At 36.8% G+C, this 21460-nt stretch overlaps 1 protein-coding gene across 36 annotated transcripts in view; it reads right to left on the bottom strand.

Annotated features, from left to right (window-relative positions):
- The window catches only part of ZNF438 (zinc finger protein 438), a 191325-nt gene that overhangs the window by 120259 nt on the left and 49606 nt on the right, over positions 1 to 21460 (bottom strand). For 33 of the 36 annotated variants that reach the window (XM_069547715.1, XM_069547720.1, XM_069547712.1 and 30 more), the window contains one exon: positions 11854 to 11911. The gene's annotated coding sequence lies outside the window, so the exon portion shown is untranslated. Of the gene's footprint in view, positions 1 to 4795; positions 4850 to 11853; positions 11912 to 21460 lie in introns of all 36 variants that reach the window. The other 3 variants (XM_069547728.1, XM_069547717.1, XM_069547714.1) reach the window with 1 other exon arrangement.

The following is a 21460-nucleotide window of genomic DNA, read 5'->3' as shown; positions in this document are numbered from 1 at the left end:
TCTCTGCCCACCCTACTTGTGATCATGTCCAGCTCAGTTTTTGACAAAAAGCCAGCTTGGGCGGCTCCCTGTTGCTGACCTTGTGAAACAAGATTTCAGTGTGAACAGCTTTTGGACCACTTAGGAGCTCATCAATGAAGGATCTTCACTGTGACCTTCAGGTCTGATGGCTGCTTGTGAGACAAGCTGGGACCTGGGACCCTTTGCTATAGACAGGGCTCACACCTGGACAAAAGTCTCCTCAAGCCACAAAATACAAAAAAAACTATAAGGGACTAAAAATAACTGTATGCATGCATAGCTAGGGCAAATTATGGGCAAGAAGATACACAAAGACCAAAAAGAACCCAACTACCACTTCTGAGGAGCCAGAAGCAACAGCAGGGTGTTGGGACCAAAAGCAGGGTACTGCACACATGTTCCCTGCATGCAATACCACCAAAGGGGTGGGCAAAACATCCAAGCCATCCCTCTGGCCCAACTCCTGGACCTGCTGCCCCTACCCTCACCCCATATAAGGAACTAGTTCAACCCACCTCAGGAAGCAAGCAAGGGCACATGTTATTTTCTCTGCCCTCAGCTGTAGCAGGGGGCCCAATAAAGCCTTGCTTGAATTTCTCATCTAGCCTCTTATCAACTTCTGTTGATTCAGAAAGGCCAAAAATCATGGTCAGTAACAGCTGAAGGTCACACGGCGGATCTATCTCCCAGGACCCTCAGTCTCAAGACACACACACACACACCAGGGACAAAGGCAAGAACCTTCTGGGAGTCTAAATAAATATCTTAGTTTTCTCAGGGAAAGATGGCAATTTCACATTCCTCTGAGTCATTCTATCACCAGATTACTTCCAGGTGTTGTAAGTGGGACAGTCCACCACAACGTGTGTCACTTGCTAATATTAGGTTAGGTCATAAGTACACGAGTCACACATGATCCTTCTAGTTCTCCTTACTCAAGGTAGTAAGAGAAGTGATTTATTCCTCTTGACTACAAGATGAAATGAAGCTGACTTCCCTGCTTAAATGAAATTAAAAATAAAAATGCTGTCAAGTGGAAATTCCCTGGTTATCCCTGCTGCCCTGGTCAGGCGTGGAGTTTCAAGGTTAGAAAGCATCTTGGAGAGTCATCTTTCTCATTTAACAGATCGAGCCTGAGGCCCAGAAGAGCTGAGAGGTTTGCCATGGTCACAAAGGCAAACAGAACCAAAGCTAGAATAACAGGCTTCCTGCCGCCTCAGCCCATTTGCTTTCCACATACCACACAGACATGAGTCGCTGGCCAAGGACTTCACCCTGACCCGCAGCCCCGGAGAGACTGTTCTCAGCTTCCCCTCATTCCCTGCATCTTGGTAGTCCAGCTACATAATTATCATTTAAAAAAAAATATGAGAAAGACAAGTCTTCCCTCACAAAGTAACTTAGCAACATCACTATTTTCTTAAAGATATTATCCCTTGCAACTGCTACAGGCTTGTTCCCTCCACATGATTTCCAAGACAAGGCTGCATGTCCTCCAAGTGCCACTTCCCTAAATAGTCCTCAAGTATATTCTGAAAAACATGAGAAAGCCCCACATACAAGCACACTTATTATAGAGACAGAATGGAGATGACGTCCACTTGAGAAGGTCAAGGGCTAGGAGCATCCAAGGTAGGGAAAGAGCCTATCAGAGTGTTGAGCACAAGGACAGACTCTGACGCTGAGCAAACATTGGTGAGCATGTAAACGCCATGCCCTGTGCTGTGGATACAGTAACTGACAGGGACAGCACAGAAATCAAGATCATTGGTAAATAATACTCCCCACCCATCACCATGAAATCCATTATATTTAATCATCCCAAACACAGTCTCATCAAGTATAAAATTTGATATATTAACTTCAGATTTGAATTTTTTCAATTTCTTTCTCCCTCTGGTCTGATAAGCAGGGAAATGGTCTGAAGGTGGGCAATAATGAAAAGAAAGAGTCTTTTCAAGCTATAATACAGAAGTAGATCAAGAAAATGAGTATTAGTGTAATATGGCACAATAGCATAATGACTTTCTTAAAATTCACTTTGATATACACTTGGAAAACAATGGCAATTCATTTAAAGTTGTGACAATATTAGGGTTTTCATGATTTTTATATGTATAAAATTATAACTATAAAGGTTAACCAAATGAATATTTTATAAATTATCAAAATTACAACTTAATAACAGTCTGAGATAAAAATCTCAGATATTAATGAAAACTGAGAAACAGAGAAGTACACCTTATTAACCTGGAGAAGGAAATGGCAACCGGCTCCAGTCTTCTTGCTGGAGAACCCCATGGAGGGAGGAGCCTGGCAGGCCAGAGTCCACAGGGTCACAGAGAGCCGGACATAGCTGAAGCGATTAAGCACACACGCATGCCAGCCCTATTAAATTCCTTACTTCCTACTGAGAGACAACAGAGGATACCACCTCACTCCTGACAGGTATGGCAGGGACAGCACAGAAAACAAGATCTCTCGTAAATAATGTTCCCTACCATCACCATGAAATCCATTATATTTAATAATCCCAAACACAGTCTCATCAAATATAAAATTTGATGTATTAATTTCAAGTTTCGTTTTTATTCAATTTCTTTTTCCCCCTGGAAAAATCTATATAGGTACTATATAGATTTAAGGTTTCAAAAAAATCTTAAAAAATAATATTTCAAAGCAGGCAAAATTCAAAACCAAATTAAACAAAAACAAAATTTAAATCAAACAGTAAAAAGTCTAAAACATAATGGAAAAATCAAAGACATTATAACAAAAACAAGATCAATGAAATAAAATCAATTAAAGATGAATTTTGATAATAAATATAAATGAGTTATAATATCTGTTAAAAGACAAAGGTTCTTTCCAATAGGTTAAAAAATCCAACCATGCTCCAGTTATAGAAAACATATCTTAAAGAAATCACAAAAAGATAAATAAAGGATAAATATAAATAAAGATAAAGGATAGATATAGTAAGAAATATAGGGACATATAAACTAAAGTAGCATATTAATGTTAGCTAAAACACAAAGCAAAAGATATAAATTAGGAAAAAAGTCACATTATTCTGATAAAAGGTACAATCTTCAACTGAGCTGCTGACAATTAAATAACTCATGAACACAGATATCAGAACAGACAGAAATATAAAGAAAAATTAATGGAAGAAATCACTGATTTATATCTTTAATTCTTTGACAGATCAGATAAAAAATAACTATAGGAAAGTTAAGCAACACAATAAATAAATATTTTGGTATCTTACAAAGAAGGCAACTTCTTTAAAAAGATCTGTGGAATCTTACCAAAATCGATCATAAATTAGTCCATAAAGACATTTAAAAATTAGAAAAGCTGAATGCTGTGTCTCCATTTACTAATAATTAGTACCTACAGTTTAAAAGTAACTCATAAATTTGAGAAACACTCTCCTAAATAACTACTGGGTCAAAAAGAACTATTGGCATGAAATCATATACTATTTTAGAAATTATTTTACTTGAGAATACACACCAAAACATATTAGCTATAATCAAACAGCACACAGAGAAAAACTTAAAAATCTTAAATGCTTTCCAATTTGTCTTAGGGTATAAACTTCCTGCCATAACAGAAAGACTCAAAAATACAACAGCCAAAATTAGAGACTTTTCTTTTTCCTGTCCCAGTGTGGGGTACAAGGAGAGGTGTGTGTCACAAGATCATTCAGGGACCCAGGCTGGCTCTATCAACTTCCACGTGGCTTCCATCTCTGGATCGACATAGTCTGCTATGCCTGATATTACATCTTAGCCAGCAGGAAAGGAAAAGAGAAAATCTAGATTAAGCGGCTTGTCCTTAATGACGTAACCTTTAACACATTACCAGTCACCTCTCCTTAGTCCAAAGCCATACCCTGCTGCAAGAGAAGCAGAGAAATGTTGCCTTTAGAAGGACAGCCATGTATGTGCTCAGGCAAAATCTAGGAGTTCTATTCCTAAAAGCAAGAACAGAGTCCAAGGGACACAGGAGTATCACCCACATACTCTTAATTAATCAGTTAAAAAAAAAAAAAGAACAATAAAAGAAAACCAAGAGTGGACTGTTCATAATTACTTCATTCAACTGGATTCTTCTTAGTGCCAAAGATATTACCAAATATCAATTAAAGAAATTAAAAGGGTATGTCAATGAATTCTAAGGATGCTAGGGTCCCATTCCAATATAACAAATCATAGGTTAACTAAACTGATTTATCTACTCTCTTTTCATGTTTAAGGATATTTAACTCATGCATTATTATTTATATTGTATATACTGGTTTATCTAAATGGAATTTTTGGGTCAACTCAGCCTTACACAGAGGTCTTCTAACATTAGACAGAAGTTAACCTTTTGTTGGGCTTCCCTCATAGCTCAGTTGGTAGAGAATTTGTCTGCAATGCAGAAGACCTGGGTTCGATTCCTGAGTTGGGAAGATCCCCTAGAGAAGGAAATGGCAACCACTCCAGTACTTTTGCCTGGAGAATCCCATTGACAGAGGAGTCTGGCAGGCTGCTGTCCATGGGGTCACAAGAGCTGGACACAACTTAGCAACTAAACCATTACCAACAACCTTTTGTTAGTAAAATAACTTTCAAATTTTTGGAATTTTTTCAAAACAACATTATTGAGGTATAGCTTATATACAGTAAAATATGTACATTTTTAGTGTACATTTCAGTGAATTTTATAAACACATATATAGCCATATAATCACCACCACAGTCAGAATATAGAACACACTGACCAAACTGAAAGGTCCTCTTGCGCCTCATCCAAGTCAATCACACTCCAGTTTCAGCTGCAAACGACAATGTGTCTGTTTATTGTCACAACAGATTAAATTTTTTTCCCTAGCATTTTTGGTATAATAGTTGTGGGTAGTAAATGGAATCACAGAGCTTGTATTCTTTTGTGTCTGGCTTATTGAACTCAGCATAATGTTTCTGAGATTCATTCATGTTGCTAAGTATTACTACCTTAAGTTCTGAGTAGTATACCCCTGCATAGATATGCCACAACATGTTCATCCATTTACTACCTGATGGAATTTAACTTGCTTCCAGCTTGAGGCTATTATGAATAAACCTGCTATGGACATTCCTGTACAAGTATGTGTTTAAACATGTTTCATTTCTCTTAGGTAAACATTTAGTAGAAAATTGTTGGATCATGCAGTATTAATATGCTTAACTTTATAACACACTGCCGAACTGTTTAAATGGTTTATCATTTAGATTTCCTACCAGCAAAATATGAAATGTCCATTCTAACACTTTTTCTTTTGAGTATTGGCTATTCTGATGAATATCCGATGGTATCTCATTGTTTGGGTTTATATTATTCTGATGTCTAATGATGCTGAAGACCTTTTCCTATGCAAAACTGGCCATTTGTTATTTTCTTATGCCTAGATTTCTAATTGGGCTGTCATATAACTAATGAGCTCTAAGAGTTCTTTATATATTCTGGCCACAAGTCATCTGTCAGGTATATGTATTGTGAATATATTTTCTCTGTTTACAGATTGCCTTTTCATTTTCTTAACAATGTCTCTGGAAGAACAGAAGTTTTAAATTTTGATGGAGTCCCATTTGTCAATTTTCTTTTATGGTTCATGCATTTTGGGCCCCCCAAAAATCTCTGCCTATCCCAAGTTCACAAATATTTTCTCCTGCAATTTTTTCTTGAAGTTTTATAGTGTCAGTCTTTTATATTTAGATCCATGATTCTTTTCAAATTATTTTTATATACAGAAGAAGTAAGGGTTGAGGTTAATTTTTTTACATTGAATATTCAGGTGTTCCAGTACCGTATGTTAAAAAGACTATCTTGTCCCCATTGAATTAACTTGGCATCAGTGTCAGAAGTAGTCAGCTGACCATTACTAGTGTGCATCTATTTCTGAATTCTCTATTTTATTCCATTGACATATATGTTTACCTTAGACAAACACTGCCTTCATCACTGTAGCTTTAAAGAAGGACCTTTAAAATGCAGAGGAAGTCCTGAGATTAGGTACTAGAAACCTTCCAATATTGTTCTTGTAAATTTTTTTTCTTTTTTCAGGTCCATTGTATTTTGATATAAACATTAACTTTCAATTCCTAATTTTTCATTGCTGGTATATAAAATTACAGTTGATTTTGTGTATCTTGGTTATACCTGGTAGCTCAGCTGGTAAAGAAACCTTCTGCAATGCGGGAGACCCGGGTTCAATTCCTAGGTTGGGAAGATCCACTGGAGAGGAAGATAAGCTACCCACTCTAGTATCCTTATGCTTCCCTGGTGGCTCAGCTGGTAAAGAATCCACCCACAATGCGGGAGACCTGGGTTCGATCCCTGGGTTGGGAAGATCCCCTGGAGAAGAAAGGAAAGGCTATCCACTCCAGCATTCTGGCCTGAAGAATTCCATGGACTGTACAGTCCCCATGGACAACATATACCCCTGTATAGTCCATAGGGTCGCAAAGAGTTAAACATGACCAAGCAACTTTCACTTCATTTGTGTATCTGCTTTGTGTCCTTCAAGCTTGCTAAATTCAATGACAAATACTAGCGGTTTTTTGGAGTTTCTTAGCATTTTCTCTATATGTGATCATATTGTCTACAAATAAAGACCTTTTATTTCTACGCTGCCAATATGTATGTCATTTGCTTCTTTGTATTGCCTGTTACAATACAGGCAATAACAGGCAATATAATATATAATAATTCTCCATTATAGAATTAGATGGTGGCTCAGATGGTCAAGAATCTGCTTGCAATGCAGGAGATTAGGGTTTGATCCCTGGGTCAGGAAGATCCCCTGGAGAAGGGCATGGCAACCCACTCCAATATTCTTGCCTGGAGAATACCATGGGCAGAGGAGCTTGATGGGCCACAGTCCATGGGGTCGCAAAGAGTCGGACATGACTGAGCAACTTAGCAGCAGCAGTGTGGTGGAGATGGGCATACTTTTTCAACCTTTCTTCTCTCGATGCTTTTGGTTAAATTCTCACCATGTTTCCAAGTTCACTGAACTTTTCTCCTGAAAGATCTAATCTGTACTTAGTCCCACACTAGTACAATTTTCATTTCAAATACTGTATTTTTTTAAATCTCTAATGTTCCAATATTTTCTTTTTTTCTATCTTTTATTTCATTTCTCATTATGTTTATCTACAGGAACCATATTTACAATAGCTATTTTAAAGTACCTGTATGCTAGTTCTATCATCTGTTGTTTCAGGGTCTATTTCTATTGGCTCCTAGTTATGGGATTTTTTTCCTGCTTCTTTGTTTATCTATGATGTTTGATTGGATGAAATTCACTGTGAATTTTATGTAGCTGAATGCTGGATTTCTTATATTTGTTTAAAAAGTGTTGGATTTCTGGCAGACAATTGATACTTGAGGATTAATATGATTCTTTTGAGGCTTAGTTTTAAGTTCCTTCAGGGTTTGTATAGAGGAACCTTTACTCTAGGGCTTTTCTTACAGTGACCTGGTAATTTTTCATTTCTCATGAGATTGTCCTTGCAAGCTTTTGCAAGTTTTATCCTATGAATGCATGGTTTGGTGTTTACCAGATCTGCGAAGGCACCTTTATGTGTATCTCAGAAATTCTTTCTCTGTCCAACACTCACCTTTTTAAGAAGGTGAGATTTTAAGTATATCAGGCTTTTCTATTTTGTATCTTTGTTACTTCCTTCCCTGTTCCATAGCAAGAGACAGGTACTTCACTTTTAAATTTGGTTACTGAATTTTAAGTTTGAAAGGAAAACTAAGCTCCCTCTAAGAAACCTGCTGAGCATACCTTCCTAGGACAGAAAGAGGCGAGAAAAAGGGTATTTCTTTAGTTTTTTTAAATTGAACACACAAAAAAATTACAAAAATCAAATATAAAAAAAGTACTTATTTAATTACCCTTATTCTATTAATTGTGTTGGTAGATACTGACCTAAAGCCCTAATATGAAGTCCCCACTAAACCATTTAAGAGCTAATACATTTATTGAGGAAAAAAGAAAAAAAGAGCACATGTTTGGGGGAAGGGTGAAGAGAGGTAAGTGAGCGGTAGGAGGCAAATGTTTCCTCCAAGGCGACATTATGATGAACTAAGCTGGAGTATACCTGACAGTTGTAATAACATTAATCATCATAAACTATATCTAGAAAATTATGCTCACTACTGAAAATTGGAAAAGGCCACATATATAAAGATGAAAATATATGCCATCTGTAAATCTATCACTTAGAAGATTAACAACTGTTAACACTTGGCAAGTGTCCTCACAGAGTTTGGCTAAGCATATACATGTATACACACACACACACACACACACATACACACACACACACACATACATCTTTGTTAATTGAAATTGAAATAATAGTATGGATACCACTTTTTAAATTTCCTTTTAATTATAAGCATAACTGAGAGTTGTGTGTTTAGAAACATGATTCTACTTTTCTTTTTTAAAAAACTTTTATTGGTGTATAGTTGCTTCACAATATGTGCTAGTTTTTGCTGTATATAACATGATTCTTAACCAGGGATGGGACAACGGTGAGATGAGGGAGGGACCTGCAGGACCCCATTCACCTCCCCCAGCCCCAGATCTGTCTTGACAAGCATCTACTCTGAACACACTTACATTCCCTGCTGCTCAGAGTGGGGTCCATGGATCAGCAGCATTAGCAGTACCTGGGAGCTTGTTAGAAGTGCAGAATCTTGGGCCCCACGACAGACTTAATCACAATCTACATTTTAACAAACTATCCAAGGGATTCATATATACACTGGGGTTCGAAAAGCTGAGGATGATAAGCTTCAACTTGACACTGTCAGTGACAGAACCCACGGTCATTGGCAGCAGCCAGGAGTCTCGTTCTAAGAGTTCTATGTAGATCCATTAAGTTTTAAATTTTATTATACCTCTAAATAGAGATGTTGGACAGGGGGACATGGATAGGAGCCTGGAGCTCATGGGAAAGATCGAGGTAGAGAAACAAACAAGGGGAACGGATATTTAGCGTGAAGGATACATGGGATCACATAGAGAAAAAACGGAGAAAGCAGCCATGAACTGATTGAAGAAAGGCAACTTCCTGAGACCATGAAGACGAAGAGACTGCAAACGAGATTTTGTAATTGTATTTGTATGTTATGCTAAGTGTAAGGAGGACTGGAGATTTAGAACCACAGAAGGACACAGCTGGAACTGATGGGTAAAAGTAACAGAGAGATCTCTGCCCAGTGTAATGAACAGTATAATGAATAAGCTGGCAACATTCTCATTCCTCCTCAAAAAGCAACTAGAATTATTTTATATCTAGAAACTACAAAATCCACAGCCAGCCATCATGATCTTCAAAGACCACCTTTCAAAGTCATGTGCAGCTCCCCTTCTGCCTCCCAGACTACTGATGAGTCTGGAGCGCTCCACTTCACGTGCCAGCCACTCAATTACCCATCCCTGGCTTCTGGCGTGGGTCCTGGCTTCTGAATCCAAGTTCTAACCCCCACTAACCACTTCAAGTTGCCCAGCACTGACCAGGAGGCACACTGAGATCATGTTCCGCAGAGCTGCCAAGAGTTCTTGGCATCTGATCAATGGAGCACACAATGAGTGAGTGTTCAGCAATTAATCAGGTGACAGAGAACAACAACTGACAAGCTCAGGAGCCAGAGGATGAGCCAAGGCAAGGCTGGAACGGGGACCAGCAGACTCTATTCCACGCCTGTAACCCTCGGGGATTCTGCTCTAGGTCACCAGTGGGATTAGACACCCTTAACCCAAACAAGTTGCACTAATGGGAAGTTTACCATGTGTCCTTGGACTCAGGGCTCCCTGGAAGCTGGTAACATTAGGAACCAGACTGTAGGTACTGAACACCATGGGCACCAAGTCGTTCTTCCTCACACCCTCAGGGTTGGCCTGGAGACATCTGTTATCCTCTGACCTCATCTACAATGGGAATTCCAAACTAGCTCATAGGTGTTTGTGAAGATTAAATGAGACCATCGTAAACAAAAAGTACAAAGGGTACACAGAAAGTATGCAGTACCTATGTGCTACCTTCATTTATACATTAGGTGACCATAAAATGACAGCCAGCCAGCTGAATGGTAAAGCATGTTTCCAGAAACAACACTTTTAATGCTCTTTGAGCACAGAAGAACAATAAAAAGACTTTTTTGTTTTGTCTGTGTGAACTATAATGAAATTTCAACTTGTCCGAAAAGAATGTTCCTCCCTTTTTAAAAACTTTTCTACCAAGGCTAGCACAAGTATGTTATATAATTAGGAAGTAAAGATGCAAATTCTGTTGATATGATATTGATAACACCAATTCTGAAAAAATATCATCAAGCAAAAGAACTCTTCAAGGCCAATAATTATTCTGCAAAAGTCATTCAGGTCTGGGTCTGTTGTTTTAAATGTCTATATCTTTTAAGTACCATATATTTCTATTTCCCTTGAAATTTAAGTTTAACTAAAATCACTAAAGTTGGCAACAGCAGCAGGAGACCATTTATAAGGCCAGCAGGGCTATTTCATTTTATTAATGAAAGTTATATAATAGTTTCAGCAAACTACAGAGCTTCTTTCTTATAGTCCTTTAATATTTATAGAAATTTAAAAGAGTTATACTGCTAGAGTTCATTTTGGAAACTGAGAATTTCAATTATCTTACAGCAATCAATTATTTCAGCTCAACTACAGAAATGGCTATGTAGGAGTTATGCTCATCTTTATTCATACTCCTTCATGACAGGTCAACTGTATCTAGCACTTGACCTAGAAGCTCAAGTAACTATGACTAAACAAAACCACCCTAAAAAGATCTCAACTCCAAACCACTGAGTCACATCACTGGTGTTTTTGCTTCTAACAGATATACCAAAAAGAAAAGAAAAATATAGTAGTTTGTGAACCATGTAAGGGGCCTGCTTATATTAATAGAAAGAGCTGTACTAAACCACTGAAGAACACACATGTACCTTAAAGGAACTGAAGAGCAAGTCTATAACCGAGTTCAAGAAGATGTTCACAGACACCAGGTCAATGTTCAGAAAACGAAATCCCACACCTCCCATGACCTGTGAAATGAAACCTATAGTCTCATCTCTATTGCATGGAATCTGGGTTTTTCTAAAAGCAGCCATTTTGATTTTTCAAACTGTTACACAGAAAAGCTACCCCTATAATTTTCTATAGGAGTATAATTTTCAAATAAATCTTGATTTTTTGGCTTTAATTAAAACTTTTTATCTTGGAATAATTTTAGATTTACAGGACAGTTGCAAAGGTACTATAGAGTTTCCATGTTCCTTTTACCAAATTCCACCTAAAATTAGCATCTTACATTACCATGGTACATTTGTCACCATTAAAAAAAGGATGTTGGTACATTACGATTGACTAAGCTACAGACTTTATTTGGATTTCACCTGTTTTTTTCACTAATGTCTTTTTTCAGTCCTGAGATCCAAGTCAGGGCACCACTTTGCATTTAATGATTTCTTTTTAGGACTTTAAGTTTTAAACTATGCCTAACTTGTTCATCTTTCAACAATGTTCTCATTATTACAGAAAATAAATCTAAGGCTCCCTGGAAAGTGTGATTTATTGGATACCAGAGCATGTTACATTAAATTCATGTAAACATGGTATTTATACTATTTTTACTGAGAAGAATAAAAGGTAAATTGCTTAAGTAAAATATACTCCTTTGCCTATTTTTGTCAGGAACCGATGCAATCAAATTATTTGATGTTTCAGATATATCTCTTCAAAAAATGCTTGGCACTTACCTATCTCTTAAGGCTCCAGTAAAAAGTCCTAAGATATGGTGAATCCTTTTCATTAGTCCTGTAATAGAATATAAATCAAATATAAATATTAAATATAAGTATAAAATGTTATCACAATCATATTTGGATAATCCATTTTTATCAAATATATGCAACAACTGTATTCCTTTCATCCCCAAATTTCACTCTTAATTATAGTATGGTATTTTTTTAAAGTAACAAAAGAACTAATGTGAGGAACAATTTCATAAATGTATTACATCTTTAATTTAAAAATGAAGGCATGCAAAATTTAATACAAGTTTTAAGATGAATAGAAAATGTTGTAGAAAAAAAAGGAGTATCACAATGAATAAAACTAAGAGAATGCTTCACATTCTTTTCCATGTGCATAATGCTGTGGAAATTACTAACTGGTCACAAACAAGTGAATCACACTGAGGGCACAGCCTTGGTGAGGGGAAAACAGTAACCAGGAGTCGAGGATTAGATTTTTGAGAAGACACGTGCCTGGTAAAGCATCCATGTGTGTCATTTTGACTGAGACAATCCCAACTTATGTCCATTGTTGCCATGTCCCATCCAATTTATTGTCTTGGATTTTCCACTTCCTGGTGATTTTTAATGACAGCATTATAGCAAGCCAGAACATTTACTTCCAGGCTCTGCCCTGATCTCATTGAGCGGTGTGAGATGCCTGCACCCTGAGCCTAGTTGTCAATTTAGCCTGTGGTTAAATGTGAAGACCCTGAGAGGTAACCCATTATTGGATGGGCTGCAACTGACATCTCATTCACAGAGTCAGCATCTGAACCTTGAGCAGAAAAGGGAAGTGCACTTGGACAGCAGTAGCCGAGGGACAACTCAATCCTTCCTTCAGTCTTGGGTGGAGGTGGGAGAAATAGTCAATGCTGCTGCCCCAGCTGTAACTAGCTTGAAGGTATTAATTTAAGAAAAGCAGATGGAAAAAATGTTTTATATAAAATATTGATCTACAAAGCACAACTCTTCATTTAGATTAAATGACTGGTCTTGAGATTAATGGTGCTCAGTTCTGATTACAAAGTATCTTGTTTACAAAGTTAATTGACAACTATTACTCTCTTGGCTCTAATAGAGAAGAAATTCACAGTTAAATGATGCCAGCTTTCTATCAGTTGTGAGGAGATATTAATACATCAAATAGAATAAATCAGTCAATTCCAAAAATGGTTTGACTGTTTTCATCCAATTTATGGAATCAACATAGAGCTTTTGGAAGTTTATTCTGTACTATGTAGTACACCTGACACTGCATAGCTGCTATTTCAATTCAGTTAAGAAGTTCAAAAACAAAGATAAAACTATAGTTAGTTCTCATTAGTCACAGTAATTAAGTTCTACAAAGTCATCATGAACACTAAATTCAGCTCAGTTCAGTCGCTCAGTTGTGTCTGACTCTTTGCGACCCCATGAATCGCAGCACGCCAGGCCTCCCTGTCCATCACCATCTCTCAGAGTTCACTCAAACTCATGTCCATCGAGTCGGTGATGCCATCCAGCCATCTCATCCTCTGTCATCCCCTTCTCCTCCTGCCACCAATCCCTCCCAGCATTAAAGTCTTTTCCAATGAGTCAACTCTTCGCATGAGGTGGCCAAAGTATTGGAGTTTCAGCTTTAGCACCAGTCCTTCCAATGAACACCCAGGACTGATCTCCTTTAGAATGGACTGGTTGGATCTCCTTTAGAGTCCAAGGGACTCTCAAGAGTCTTCTCCAACACCACCAAGGAGAGGTAAGAAAGCCTTCCTCGGTGATCAATGCAAAGAAATAGAGGAAAACAACAGAATGGGAAAGAGTAGTGATCTCATCAAGAAAATTAAAGATACCAAGGGAACATTTCATGCAAAGATGGGCTCAATAAAGGACAGAAATGGTCTGGACCTAATAGAAGCAGAAGATATTAAGAAGAGGTGGCAAGAATACACAGAAGAACTGTACAAAAAAGATCTTCATGACCCAGATAATCGCAATGGTGTGATCACTCACCTAGAGACAGATATTCTGGAATGTGAAGTCAAGTGGGCCTTAGATAATCACGACGGTGTGATCACTCACCTAGAGCCAGACATCCTGGAATGTGAAGTCAAGTGGGCCTTAGAAAGCATCACTATGAGCAGAGCTAGCGGAGGTGATGGAATTCCAGTTGAGCTATTTTAAATCCTAAAATGATGATGCTGTGAAAGTGCTGCACTCAATATGCCAGCAAACTTGGAAAACTCAGCCGTGGCCACAGGACTGGAAAAGGTCAGTTTTCACTCCAATCCCAAAGAAAAGCAATGCCAAAGAATGCTCAAACTACCACACAATTGCACTGATCTCACATGCTAGTAAAGTAATGCTCAAAATTCTCCAAGCCAGGCTTCAGCAATACATGAACCGTGAACTTCCTGATGCTCAAGCTGGTTTTAGAAAAGGCAGAGGAACCAGAGATCAAATTGCCAACATCTGCTGGATCATCAAAAAAGCAAGAGAGTTCCAGAAAAAGATCTGCTTTACTGACTATGCCAAAGGCTTTGACTATGTGGATCACAAGAAACTGTGGAAAATTCTGAAAGAGATGGGCATACCAGACCACCTGACCTGCCTCTTGAGAAACCTGTATGCAAGTCAGGAAGCAACAGTTAGAACTGGACATGCAACAACAGACTGGTTCCAAATAGGAAAAGGAGTATGTCAAGGCTGTATATTGTCACCCTGCTTATTTAACTTCTATGCAGAGTACATCATGAGAAATGCTGGGCTGGAAGAAGCACAAGCTGGAATCAAGATTGCCAGGAGAAATATCAATAACCTCAAATAGGCAGATGACACCATCGTTATGGCAGAAAGTGAAGAGGAACTAAAACGCCTCTGATGAAAGAGGAGAGTGAAAAAGTTGGCTTAAAGCTCAACATTCAGAAAACTACGATCATGGCATCTGGTCCCATCACTTCATGGAAAATAGATGGGGAAACAGTGGAAACAATGGCTGACTTTATTTTGGGGAGCTCCAAAATCACTGCAGATGGTGACTGCAGCCATGAAATTAAAAGACGCTTACTCCTTGGAAGGAAAGTTATGACCAACTTAGATAGCATATTTAAAAGCAGAGACATTTACTTTGCCAACAAAGGTCCATCTAGTCAAGTCTAGGGTTTTTCCAGTGGTCATGTGTGGATGTGAGAGTTGGACTGTGAAGAAAGATGAGTACTGAAGAATTGATGCTTTTGAACACTAAATTAGCAAACACCAAACTACTGCTCTTAGAGGAAACACAGAGTTAGGTTCCTGTGAGCCTCTGGCTACAACAGTTTCATCAATTAATCAACAAAACCTTGTGTTTTATATGTTTCTGTATAAAGACACTATATTTAATATATATTCTTGATTAATTAACATTGAACTCAAGTCCATAGCACTAACTCGTGGCTGAATAAAGCTTATTTAAGACATGTATTTTCTCTGTAAAATACATCACATCGTAGCCTTCTTGCACTTAGGAACACTGTATATAGCACTTCAACAGTATGCCTTGGAGCTACTGTAAACAGTGAAATCACCAAAAAAGAAAACAAAAAAGTGGCACCCTGAAAGGTGTATACTGTGAGAGTGTGAGATCTGAAAGAAAGCCTTGCTTTACCTCAGCTGGGAACAAGTAGGTTGAGCAACTCAAATTTTCTGTTACTATGGCCCTAGATAACTAGAAAAGGGCCAAGAATACTGCTTTGAGCGTTTCAATTAATTTTTTTGTGAGTAGGGAGAATTCACAAAATGGAATTCGTAAATAATGAGGAGACACTATATTTGATTTTACAGTGATAACACAAACTTTGGTTAAGCACACTATCGCAGAGTAAAAAATCAATGTTCTTATTAATTTATAAAGCACAGAACAGAAACTAGCTTGAACATGGTTGTGATTAAAACCTAATTCACAACCATACCATGTAAATGGCAATATATGACGTTTAAGTAGATGCAAACACATCCCGCAATTATATTCACCAAAGACAGTCTACCAAACAACACTGACAAATATTTATATATACACACATACACACAAAGAAAATGAACCAGAATATTTTTTGACAAATATGATGTTGAATAAAAACTACTCCAATGTGGCAGTACATATTTTCTCTTTTTGCTATCAGTTCAGTTGCTTAGTCAAGCCCAATTCTTTGTAGCCCCATGGAATATAGCACGCCAGGTTTCCCTGTCCATCGCCAACTCCCAGATTTTGCTATATATCTTAGAAATCCTTAAGGTTTTTAAGACTCAGTAAAATCATCAATAGCGTGGAATTTTTTTCAATTGAGCACTTTAAATATTGGCTTCATAATAAACATATGGACAAGAGGGAAAGGGGGGGTGGAGTGAATTGGGAAATCAGGATTGACGTCTATATACACTACTATGTGTAAAATAACTGACGAGAACCTGCTGTACAGCACAGGGAGCTCCACTCAGTGCTCTGTGGTGACCTGAATGGGAAGGAAATCCAAAAGAGAGGGGATATATGTACATGTGTGGCTGGTTTACTTTGCTGTACAGTAGAAACTAACAATACAGAAAAGCATCTATACTCCAATAAAAATTTTAAAAATAAATATTGGCTTTATTTTGTTCAGTTAGTTGGAAATCTTCAACTCAGATTTAATCTACACAGAGAACCAGGGCTTTTTACTTAGATATGTTTATATTTTGTACCAGGATAAAATGGATTTCAAATGCTGATAATCTATTAACAGCAGCATCTAAATTTGGTAAAATGTTCAAAAAAGATTTCTAAATAGATACAACTTATCTGACAAGTTTTCTCTTGTAAACATTTCATTGAATAAAGGTACTCTAAATAGAGTAAAAAAAGACCATGCCTATGAAAATATCTGGGCTAGAATATTTTCATGTTAAACTATTAAAAAAATAAAAATTTACAATGACCTCAATTAAGTAGAATTTGCTTTAAACTTACCAGGTACCTTAGTACCTACACAGATGTTATACTCTCAAATTTAAAAATTTATGATTTACAGCAAGTAATAACTATTGAAAAAAATAAACAATTTCAAGTTTAGTAATCAAAAATGAAACTGTGAAGACTACAATTTTAGGAAACAAAAATAATACAACCATGTTTCAAAACTACATTTCTTTCAGAAAAATACAGAGACCCAGTACTACAAACAAATTACGATGAAGAAACTAAATAATGTATATGTACTTATACTGAGAATTCCATTTATGTTCTTTTTAAAGTTGAAAAAATTCAACATGAAACAGTTTTGTTTTGCTTTGATATTTGTCTTGATGATTTGGGTTTTTTATATTAACATGGAAATATGTTAATATTTTTCAGAAATAAATTTACTTTAAAGTAACTTCTAAATGGACTCAAATAAAAATAATGTCAATCAAATAAAATCATATTATCTCATTATCTTTTAGTACTTATTTTCAAAAAGAATCTTCAGTTTGGGTAATAAACGGTTAACCCAACTGCGGTGGTTAACTTGATGTGTCAACTTGGCTAGTTTGATCTAACACTAGTCTACATGTTGCAGTGAAGGTCCTTGTGGATGTGATTAACAATTCCAATTGGCTAACTTCAAACAGATTATTCTCCATAACGTGGGGGACCTCATCCAAACAGTTTAAGGCCTTAATAGCAAAGACTGAACTTTCCCAAGGAAGAAGCAATTAATTCTGTCTCAAGACCAACAAAGAAACCTTGCCTGAGTTTCCAGTCTGCTGAACTGCCCTGCAAATTTTGACTCAAGGTCACATCATCAACTTTTACCTAAAATTTCTGCCTGTTGGCCTACTCTACAATATCACACTTGCTAGCTCCCACAATCATGTGAGCCAGTTCCTTAACATAAAATCCCTTTCTCCCTATCCATCTTTCTTTCTTTGTATTTATTTGTTTGGCTGTGCTGGGTCTTAGATGCAGAATGCGAGGTCCTTCAGTGCCAGCATGCAAACTCTGGTTGTGGCATGTGGCCTCTTCCTGGACCAGTGATCGAGCCTGCGTTACCTGCGTTGGCAGTGAATTCTTAACCACTCAACCACCAGGGAAGCCCTTTCGTTCTTTCTCTCTTTCTTTCTGTTGTGTATCTACCTACCTATCTATCATCTGTCTATCAGTCTATCTACCTATCATCTATCTATCGTGCACTTACAAAAGCTATGATAGCATAGATAGCTGTATCTCCTGCTACTTGCATTTCTCTGCACAACCAAATACACTAGGTAAGAGACCATTAGAAGTATCAAGCACCTCCACCCCATGGAAGCTGCTCCCTGATAAAAGCAGAAAATGAACCAGTTTCATCTCAGGAAGCATGCAGTCAAATCACTAACAGTACCTTTAAAGAAGAATAAAACCTCAGATTTTAGGGCCACATCTTTCTATACCAGAATGATACCAGATAACCCAACAACCCAGGTTTTAAGGAACAAGGTTATGTCTTCCTCCTCTTTTTTTATCACCGTTCTAACAGGAAGTCTGAGAAAGAGAAAAGTGTTCTAAAGTGCTACTTGGCAAACATTTCATTTTGCTAAACAAATAATGTCTCAGAAGACATTGTCAGTCCTAAGTGCTATAAAGATGGCGAGAGAACATAAAAAATATGTTTTTTAATGTTTTCAGTAGTATTACTGTTGTCATTCTGAGATTGCTGCATGTGTAATATGGGATAAAAATGAGTGATTATGGGATTTTCTAATTCTATAATCACTTGAGTCTTTCAAAACCAGGATTCTTGGCATAGACAAAAGGAGATGTAAAAGGAAGATTCAATTGCACTGTAGTCTAGAGTTTTAATTGGAAGCATCAATATGAACATGTGAGGTATTTTACTGTATCTTAAATATGTGCATATATTTCTGAGCTCTGATGACCAAAAAGGCCTACAAAGACCAAACTAGCATCACTGAGCATTCCTTAGAGACCAGAGCTTCTTAGAGAAATGGCTAATTCTGGGACTCAGGAGCCAATTTCAAAAGGCTTCCACTGGCCAAAGATGGAATAATTTGAGCTTCATTAATGACAATAATTGAGATGGATCCAAACTCATCAAATATGTTTAACTCTAAGAATTCATGATTTTTCTAAAAAATTGGTCACTTTCAAGAAATGATAGAGAACCAATTAATTATCTTAAAAACCATTAAATCAAAGAAAAACTTCAAGAATTTGTCCTGCCTTTTCTTTATAAACTGTAATACCTAAATTCTTTCAACTAGGATAGCATTCGCAACACACATATCTAACGTAATGAGTAAAAGTCTAACTGGCTAGGAGGGTATAAGCACAGCTTTAAAACAACAAGTGGTTTATATTAACCAAGGGGTGACCCTTAAGTAGTGAAGTTAAAGAAAAAACAAGAAAACAAATTTGAGAACAGGCATCCAATGCTGTCCACTGAGGGAAATACTTTCACACTGTCAGTTCAGCCAAGTCAGTAAAAAATACATAAATAACTAAGCAAACAACATTAACCCCCAGCTCCAGGGTGATAAGTCCACAGAGTTGCTATGTGTTATTTAAATTTTCCAGTTTTCAACAAATATGGCAAAATGTGCAAAGAAACAGAAAACACATTTGCAGGAAAAAAGACAGGCAATATAAATTGATTTTAAAGGGGGCAGATGTTAGACTGAACAGATACAGACTTCTAATCAGCTATTATAAATAAGTTGGGCTTCCCTGATAACTCAGCTGGTAAAGAATCCGCCTGCAATGCAGGAGACACCATTCGATTCCTGGGTTGGGAAGATGTGCTGGAAAAGGGATAAGATACCCACTCCAGTGCTCCTGGGCTTCCCTTGTGGCTCAGCTGGTAGAGAATCTGCCTGCAATGCAGGAGACCTGAGTTCAATCCCTGGGTTGGAAAGATCCCCTGGAGAAGGGAAAGGCTACCCATTCCAGTATTCTGGCCTAGAAAATTTCATGGACTATATAGTCCATGGGGTCGCAAAGAGCTGGACACCACTGAGCAACTTTCACTTTCACACAGAACTAAAGGAAATCATGTAAAAAGAAATTAAAAGAAAGTACAATGAATATCAATAAAGATATAGAAATGATAAAAAAAAAAAGAGCCAAACAGAAAATCTGAAATTGTACAATAACTGAAGAAGTACAATACTTGAAGTGGAAAATTCACTATAGGAACTCAACAGCATACATGAGTCAATAGATATTGTACAATTTAAAGGATGGGGAGAAAAAAATGAAAAGAGTGAACAGACCACCACAGAAAAAGAGAAAGGGGCAGAAAAAAAGATTTAAATAAAGGCTGAAATCTTCCCAAATTTGATGAAAACATTAGTAATCTATACATTAAGAAGTTCAACAAACTCCAAACCAGATAAATATAAAGAGATATACACTCAGACAAAATATAATCAAAGTGTTAAGAAAAAAGAAAAAATCTTGAAATTAGCAAGAGAAAAATGACTCATCACATAAAAGGAATACCAATAAGACTAACAGCTGACTGACTTATCATCAGAAGCAGAAGAAACTAGGAGGTAGGATGACTGAATATTCAAAGCGCTAAAGATAAAAAACTGTGAATTGAGATCTTATGTCTAACAAAACTATCTCTCGCCCATGAAGGTGAAATCAACACACTCCCAGAAAAACAAAAACTGAGAGAATGTGTTGCTAGAAGATCTACTTCACAAGAAATACAGGAGAATTCTTCAGGCTGAAAGCAAATGACACCAAATGGTAATCTGAATCCACACAAAAAACAAGACTGCCAATAAAGGTAATTATGTAAAACCTATAACTATATATTTCCTTCCCTTCTCTTAACTGATTTAAAGAGCAACTCAATAAAACAATAAGCATACAGTTGCATTGTTGGGCTAATATAAAGTTTTATATAGCTGATTAAAAAAAAAAAAGAAGCAGAGATGAGAGCAAAGCTACATTAGAGAAGGAAATAACACCAGATGGTAACTTAAGTCCACAGAATATATGAAGCAAATGAAAAATAGAAAAATTATTGTAACTCCATAAATATGTACCTACTCTCCTTACTTCTCTTAGCTGCTTTAAAAGACTTGTTTTTTTTTAAGAGTTACATAAAGTAAACATTATAACAATATATTGTTGGGTTTCTACAATATACAGACATAATATGAATAACAAGAGTAGCAAAAAGGGGGGGGGAAGAAACAGAGCTATACTGAAGTTTATTTTGCTGAAACTAGGTAAACATCAGAAGCAGATTCTTTTAAGATCTGTATAGAAAGTCCTAGAGCAAACACCAATGAAATAATTCAAAATGTTTAATTTTAAAATTATTAAAGGAGCTAAGATACCAAACTGGAAGAGATTTGCTTATTTTAAAAAAAGAACAAAGAAAGGCATAAGACCTATAGAAAACAAAAAGCAAAATGGCAGGTTTAAATCAAACTATATCAATAATGTTAAATGTGAACAGGTTAAACAATCCAACCAAAAGGTGGAGATTATCTCCTTGCATTTTTAAAAACTGTACCATATGTTGTTTATAGGAGACACATTTTAGGTTTGATGAAAGTAAAAAGATACATAGTGACACACTAT

Source organism: Ovis canadensis, chromosome 13 (assembly GCF_042477335.2).
Source record: "Ovis canadensis isolate MfBH-ARS-UI-01 breed Bighorn chromosome 13, ARS-UI_OviCan_v2, whole genome shotgun sequence".
Classification (NCBI taxonomy): domain Eukaryota; kingdom Metazoa; phylum Chordata; class Mammalia; order Artiodactyla; family Bovidae; genus Ovis; species Ovis canadensis.
The sequence above is the reverse complement of the archived record's forward strand: the minus strand, read 5'-3'. Positions and strand labels throughout refer to the sequence as shown.